The 7,397-nt window shown below is 53.4% G+C and overlaps 1 long non-coding RNA gene across 1 annotated transcript; it reads left to right on the top strand.

Annotated features, from left to right (window-relative positions):
- The first annotated feature begins 1,221 nt into the window (after positions 1–1,221).
- On the top strand, positions 1,222–4,742 carry LOC117796126. The gene is made up of 3 exons (XR_004620503.1): positions 1,222–1,464; positions 1,970–2,093; positions 3,868–4,742. It is a non-coding gene; the product is annotated as an uncharacterized LOC117796126 (long non-coding RNA).
- Positions 4,743–7,397: the final 2,655 nt, after the last annotated feature.

Raw genomic sequence — 7,397 nt, 5'->3', positions numbered from 1 at the left:
GCTCTTTCTCCACCAAGTTTAAAAGACCCCGGACACAGTAGGAACTTATAATTAAGACGAATGATTTAGCGTAGATTTACATGGAAAGCCACTTAGAGCAGGTGTGCACCATGCAGACTGTGAGGGGTGGGCTGTTTCGGTGGTACGGCTCCTACTGTCCCATGGCTAGGGCTAACCACCAGACAACTGTCCCCCAAGCCAGAAAGAACAAGGCTTAAGATGGGAAACTCACTGCTCTTCTGCCTAAGCCAGTCGCGGGGCAAGTCATGATGAAAAGGAGCATCGTGAGAGGGCCTGGCCCCTGGTGAACTTGCCTTTCTTCGTGGACAGCGTCTTGCCCATTCCGTAGCCTTTGGCCGATTCTGTAAGGGCTTGTGAGGGAATGACGTGTCCCGCCGTCCAACTCAGGGCATTATTTTCACTTTGGTTTTTGCTCTGGGAAGAGAAAAAGCCATTATTTCTTCTATGCAGACCCACTGCAGTCGTAGCACACTTGAGAACATTCCAGCCACAAAACGTGTCACCTCAGGACATAAAGTCATTGGATCCGAGGGTGGTGCCTTGTTTCCTTCCTCACGACCCCGATAGTGGAATAGTCACGGGTTGTGCAGGTCTCTCCATGGGCCCCGCTAGTCACACACATTCCTTCCTCGAGGATCGTCAGTGTGTGATTTCCTTGGAGGACAAAGGGGACACAGAAAGTTGCTTCCTTTCTCCTCATCCTAAAACTGGCTTCACAGTCACTCACTCTCACTCATTCGGTCACTGATCCTGGCTCTGCTGCTTGAATATTGTAAACGTCTCTTGGGTCGGTGTGAGCAGCAGGGCACCACGACTGTTTGCTCCGTAGGAGTGAATTCCCGTCACGAGAGTCATGCCTCGGGAACTGCTCTTTAAAACTGTGCTCTGTAAAAGCAGCTGTTGTTTGGGGGATAGTTTGTGGCCAGGATTAAAAAACATCCCCCCAGAAATTACATTCCAAAAACAATGGAAGCCGTCCCAAAGCTGGGGAGAGTCACCGTCATTTGACTGCAAGTACTCACAGTTCTGCAGCTGTGAACGTTCCTTTCTCCCGGGTGTAAGATATCTGGGTCAGTGGGAACATCCGTCCTGGGCGTCCCTGGGAGGGGACGTTTGTTATGGAAGCAGCGTCATCCCTGCTCTCGGCCGAGCGGGACAACTGGCCGATCATAAAGCCGGCCGAGTGACAGTCTACACAGCAGTTACCAACCAGACAAGATAACCCGTATGAAGTAGGCGGCATGCTGTCTCCCATCCTGGTATCAGCAGAGTGAGCACAAGTACGCTTTCTAAGAAGTCTAACTCTTCACGCCAATGAGAGAATTACATCAGCATCGGTCGTTCCCTGAAACTCGGTGCCCAGCGCCTGTGACAGCTCATCGAATGCCGCCACCGACGGGGTCGGGGCTGCCCCGCCTGTGAGTCAGATACGCTGGGCCTCAGGTCAGCTTAGAAGCAAAAAGCAGTGTCTATTCTGGGGTGGACGGCTGAGAGGCACGTGCGGACGGGTGGGCAAATCTGAACGACAGAAACCGTCGTTCAGGGCTCCTGAGTTAGACGAGCGAGACACCGTGTTTCTCGACTACGTGGTTTGTCCCACGCATGCCTGGGCCCTTCATCCAGGAATCCTCTCCGGAAAACCTCCGTGGGCTTGTGTGCTGGGTACACGGTAGTGAAGAGAGAGCAGAGAAAGCCCCAGCTCTGGAGTTGGGCAGCTCACAGAGGAGGCCGACGCGTACCAGTGCAGACACCCACACAGTCCCCACGCGGGGATGGGTACAGTGGGCTGTGAAGGAGCGTTAAGGAGGCTGTGAACTAGGATGACGCGTGGGCCTCAGTCCCACGGGGCGGGGGACCAAGAAGCCCCGGGTCAGAGAGCGGACATGTGAGCAGGGGACCCCTTTGGCCACACCAATGCGTACTACCTGCCCATCCTTTCTTGTTGAAGGTCACACTGGCCCATTGGACAGTTGTCGCCAAAGACAGTTTCCCGTGGAGTCATCTGCGGCCTGGGACACTCCCCCAGGTGGGATTCGAGTGTGGCAGCCAATGACTCAAAACGCAAGTGAGAGGTAAGATAACCCACTGCTTCTCCACATCTCACCAGGCCTGTTGATAGCATTGTCGGCACAGTGGACACACGGCGTCCAGGGCACATTCGGCTTGCTCAGCATGGATTTCATGTCTAGATGGAAACACCGCAGGCCAGCGGATGTGGAGCAGTCACATCACGGGTGAGCCCTGCTCCCCACTCAGCTGTGATGTCAGCACGACTCAAGGAGCTTGTGCTGTCTTTTAAGGAAACGGAATTCAGGGCACACCAGCTGATTTACTTTTTATTTTCTCCAACCTGTTTCCACCAAGTGTGTAAGGAACAGGAGTATCGCAGGTAGTGGCTGCAGGTGTGCTTCCGGTGAGCGAGTGATTTACCCAGTGTTTGTGCTGGAGCTGGGACTGGTGCCCCTGAGGCCGCAGTTGGCCCATGAGGGGCCGTGAGCTCACGTCAGCGTGGTGCTTGGGTCACTCCAGCGTCCACCGTGAGAAGTCACGTTTGTCAGCCAGTGTTTGAGAAAGATTCAAGACTAATCTTCATACACCCTTTCAAATATTCCACTTTAAAAGTGGACTTTTTTTTTTTTGCACCAAAAATGAACTGGCACTTTCGCATCAGCCCGAGGCAAAGTCTGACCTCAATGAGAAATACGAACATTTGACATTTAAGTGTCGCTTTTTATGCCTAAACATGTTCTCTCTGCCTCATGTGTCAACTCCACTGTCTCCTGCCCCTTCTCCAGAGGTGCACGTGTTTAATCCGGATTTCTTTAAAGTAGACCTCAGTCCATGGCTAGAAGCCCTCCAGCACAACACCATTGCTGATGAAATAATGGTGTAATTCCCGGATTAGACCCATTTCTTTTTTACATTTGCTGCGGTGAAGTGTGTCCTTGGAGAGGTGTTTGGAATTCAATCCGTCTCATCAGTATAAAACACCCAGTGCTCATTTCCTCCATCAGGTCTTTCTAAAGGTGTGAGCAAACATGCAGACGATGTGCACCTGAGAAGTTTCTACTCAGGAGCACGAGGCCTCCCTGTGGAGGGAGGGCCTGGGGAACGGGGCTTCCTGAGCAGGGTGAGTGGGGAGGCCGTTTTCAGCCAGTCCCACGGTGGGGCTGATCTCCATGTGGTGGCAGGTTGGGGGTCAAGGAGCTGAGGAATCCCTGTTATGCGTGCATGTGCAGACAGACACAGACACATGCCCCAGGGCAGGGAAAGCAAGGAGCCTCCCCAGAGCATCAGTACCAGGGCAGACTCACAGGCTCTGCTCACGCCGGCGTGGAGCTGGAGAGGAAGAGGGGAAGCAGACAGACATGGGAGCCTCAGAGTTAGACGGAGGGTCCTGGAGATTGCCTGATCTCTACAGATCTCTACCTCCCTCCTTCGCTATCCCACAGCCTGAAACCGTCCACATTTCCCTGGTGATGTCACTCCTCCCAGACCCTGACACCATCCCACCACCCTCTCCCTGAAGATGTCCTTCTGCAGGTGCCCACAACAAATGCTGACTCTGTGAGAATGAGGTTTCCCTGGCAATCCGGCCTGCTGGCCACACTCTCCCTTCCACACCTAGTCCCCCATGCCCTAGTAGAGGGGGACCCAGGAGAGGACATCAGGGTCCTGCACAGTGTGGGTTGGAGAGGATGGGAGCACCAGCCCACCGGTAACACCCTTGATGGAAGAGGATAAGCAGAGGGTTGCATTTCAGTTCTGGGGTGCGGGAAATGCGAAGGGGGAGACAGACATTTTCCACATCACATTGTTGTTGAAAACTGCAAACACTTCCTCCAGCATCAAGACCAGTGCGCTAGGAACGTGGGAAGGTGAAATCAGCCTCAACAACGCCGATGGCACAAGGACTTCGCCAGCTGCCCTTCTGGGCCGCGTGATGCTCCTGCTTGTCTGACGACGGAATACCAGCGCTCGCCTGTGCGTCTGTGCGTCTGTGCGTCTGTTGTCTGTGCGTCTGTCGTCTGTGCATCTGTGCGTCTGTGCGTTTGTCATCTGAGCCAGACACTGAAGAGTCAGGGGCCAGTGGAGTCGCCCCGGTTTCACTAGATCCTTCCTGCTTTGTCCAGGCCTGCCAGCCTCACTTTGCAACAATGGCCATTCAGAATTCTCTTCCCGGGCACTGGATATTTCCCTCCCTTTTTAGGAAGTTCGCTTCTGATACCTTCCTAACCACCAGAGAGTCAGGAACCAAATTGTCCATGGACCTCAGTCCCTTAGAGATGGGTACACCATGCCCGGTACAGTCCAAGAATGTGATCGACATGGCCACCCCCTTACCACCCTCCTGAGCTGCTGTTGCAACGCCATCCATGTCACCCACCCTGTGTGCGTGTGTGTCTGGATGTGCAAAACACCCATCGTATTTCCTGATAATATCTCTGTGCAGACACGGTATCCATGGCCAATAAAATAGGGCCTGTTGTGGAAAGCCCCGGAGAGCCGTACAAATAACCACCAGTGAGCACCGTATTAGATGAAAGCCAATTAAAAATGATGTATTAAACATGGTGCTGCAGAGTGGTGAGCCCGGAGTTTCATCTCAGCTCCCTCAAAGAGATGTTCCCAATGCTCGTTCTCTGGTGACTCATCATTTACCTCCCCGAAAGACCAGCGGGACCTCCCTGCCTTCCTGCCATTCGCCCTTCCCACTCACCTGCTGCAAACCCTCATACCGAAGTCCTCCTGCTGCCTTTAAGCGAGAGCTGTTTAGAAAGGCAATGGATTATGCAATTTCATTTCAAGGGCTTATTCTCAGAAAAATGACTCAGATTATGTAAAGGGTCTGTGTATTCAAATGAGAAATGAGTCATTCCTACCTGCGTGCAATCCCTCCCTGGTTGGTACTTGGGGGAGGGAAGAGGTGAGCAGATAATAAGAGCGCGGAGTGTCTGGTGTCCTAGGAGCCCCCACGTGCACTGAGCCTGCACAGAAAGCTATGTCTTCATGCACTTGAAACTAAATCAAGTTTTTAACCTGATCTTTTCCTGGGCTTCTCCATGTTTCCCCCTTCTTTTAGGGCAAGGAAATCACAGTTACAACCGCAGAGGGAGCTGGGGCTTGTGGGCAACTTTGATACAATCGTATCCCCAAAATGTGCCTCCTTGTAACACAATAACCTGTCCCGGCAAAGATCTGCTGGCGTCAGCTCCTTTCATGACTTCTCCCTTCCCCAAAGGAGGGGCAAACCTCTGCGTTAGCGTGCCACGGGCCCGGGACCCGGGTCAGTCTGCCCTTCACACTGATTGGGGGCCCTGAACCACCCGCACACGCTGAGAAGGAGGAGACGGAAGGAATAGCTCTGCAGGCTTTGCTGGGTGCCTGCGTCATGCACTTTCACAGGCTCCCAGGAGATGGCATCCACTTTGTGGGAAAGGATCTCCTCACTCCCCGTTTCCCTTTCCCGAGGCACACAGTGCCAACAGCCCGCCAGCCTGTGAGGTCACTTGGGCAGAAGAAGGAAGTAGGAAATGCTCTGTCAAGCTTGGTCTTTTCTTGAAAGCAGAGTGTTGCTCCGTGACTCCTCAGAGGTGCGATGAGGACCGGTGTCAGCCCAAGAGGAGAGACGAGTGTCAGAACCCAGCACTCGACCAGGTCACAGCAGGAGCAGCAAGTGTGGCCCGAGAGCAATGCAAGACTAAAGAGCATATGTGGGGGGTCATCGTGTCTTTTTATTTTATTATTTCAATGAATTTATTTATTGAGTGGAGGGAGGGGCAGAGGGAGAGGGAGAAGCAGACTCCCTGCTGCACATGGAGTCAGACCTGGGGCTCGATCCCACGACCCTGAGATCATGACCTGAGCTGAAATTAAGAGTCAGACACTCAACCGACTGAGCCACCCAGGGTCTCCCACCACAGACTTTTTAGGGATGAAAACATATTGGGGGGTCACATGAACTCTAAAAACAGTATTTAACCCTCATTTGCCACCTTAAGAACAAAAACCCAACAACCCAAAGGACCAAATTGCGAAAAGAAAAGTGCAAAGCTAGGTTCGCCGTGTTTTGATGCCGGGCATGTTGGGAAGCACCTCACCTGCCACCAGCGAGGCTGTCGGGACGGTGAGGCTCCCATCTCCTGGGGGGTCCTAGGGGCACACCTGCTCTGCCCCGTCCTATCTGTGTGTCAGATGATGGTTCAGAGAGGATGGTGTGCAAGGTGTAGGTACAAAGTACAAGACGAAATCACAAGACAGCGATCTGCCAGCGAGTGTCCCAGAAGCTGCAGGAGCCTGCAGGGTTGGTCCCGCTGCTGCAAGAGCACAAGGCCGGCTCCTGCACAGGGTTTCCGTGGCCGGGCACCAGCTAGCTGCAGGTGGGTCCTGCCGGCAGGTCCCAGGGCTGACCTCGGAGCCACGGTGGCGCTCTCACCTAGAGCAGCCGGGCTCTTGATTCCTCATCCCTGCTTTCTCAACACAAACTTTCTGGAAAATTAGGACGATGACATGGGGTTTGAAATCTTTCTCCAAGTTTTATTTCCTGTATCGAAAGACAGTCTGGTGTTGAACATCCAAGTTTACAGTTGGGTCGGGGTTCTAGAACCATATCTTGGTCTAACCCTGAAAAACCAGAGGTGGACCTCTGTTCTCTAACAGAGAGAACAGAAGCCTGTGGTCACTGCCCTCCTGGGAGCGTCATGACCGGTAAGGTCAAGGGGGGGACCAACAGCAACATAAAGGCCACCACGCCGTTCGTCTGGTCGTCACAGCAGGTGTTTTGTGGGTACGGTGCCTAGAGGAGCCACGGGGGGACTGAAGGGTAGGAGAGTCTGTAAATGTGGGACCAGGTGGACGTGTGCGGGGCAGCGTGGCTACTCCTCATTATTCGGAGCATCTGAACAATCCTGGCAAAACCCCATGGGCTCAATAGAAAAAGAAAAGCCTGCCAATTCGGCACACTTTACTCGTGTGCAGATTATTTTTAAAAGTCCAACAACAGAAGGAATTAAACATCCTCTGCAAATCACTGTCAAGTTGACACAGAGCAAATGCTGTCTCTGGATATGAGTGACTCAGCAAAATGCTCGGCACCTGTGGAATTGAGGACGGGTAAGGGGTGGCTTCCCATCGTCAGGGTGCAGACGCGCATTGTCTTCCTCCTCGCCCTCTGCGACAGGTGCTCGTGGACAGCGGAGGGACACGGCAGGCACGGAGAAGGGGAGCTTTGAGGACCCACTCGCTTGGTGGGTGTGAACCCTCAGGAAGCGGCTTCTCACTGATCTCACAAGTGCTGGGAGGGTGGCTCTTGGCCCCTGGGAAGTTCCTCTGTCGTAGGAGGAAAGCAGAGCTCAGAAAGAGCAGCAGGGATCCCT

This window comes from Ailuropoda melanoleuca, chromosome 14 (assembly GCF_002007445.2).
Source record: "Ailuropoda melanoleuca isolate Jingjing chromosome 14, ASM200744v2, whole genome shotgun sequence".
NCBI classification, from domain to species: Eukaryota; Metazoa; Chordata; class Mammalia; order Carnivora; family Ursidae; genus Ailuropoda; species Ailuropoda melanoleuca.
This window is presented reverse-complemented; position numbering and strand designations above follow the sequence as displayed.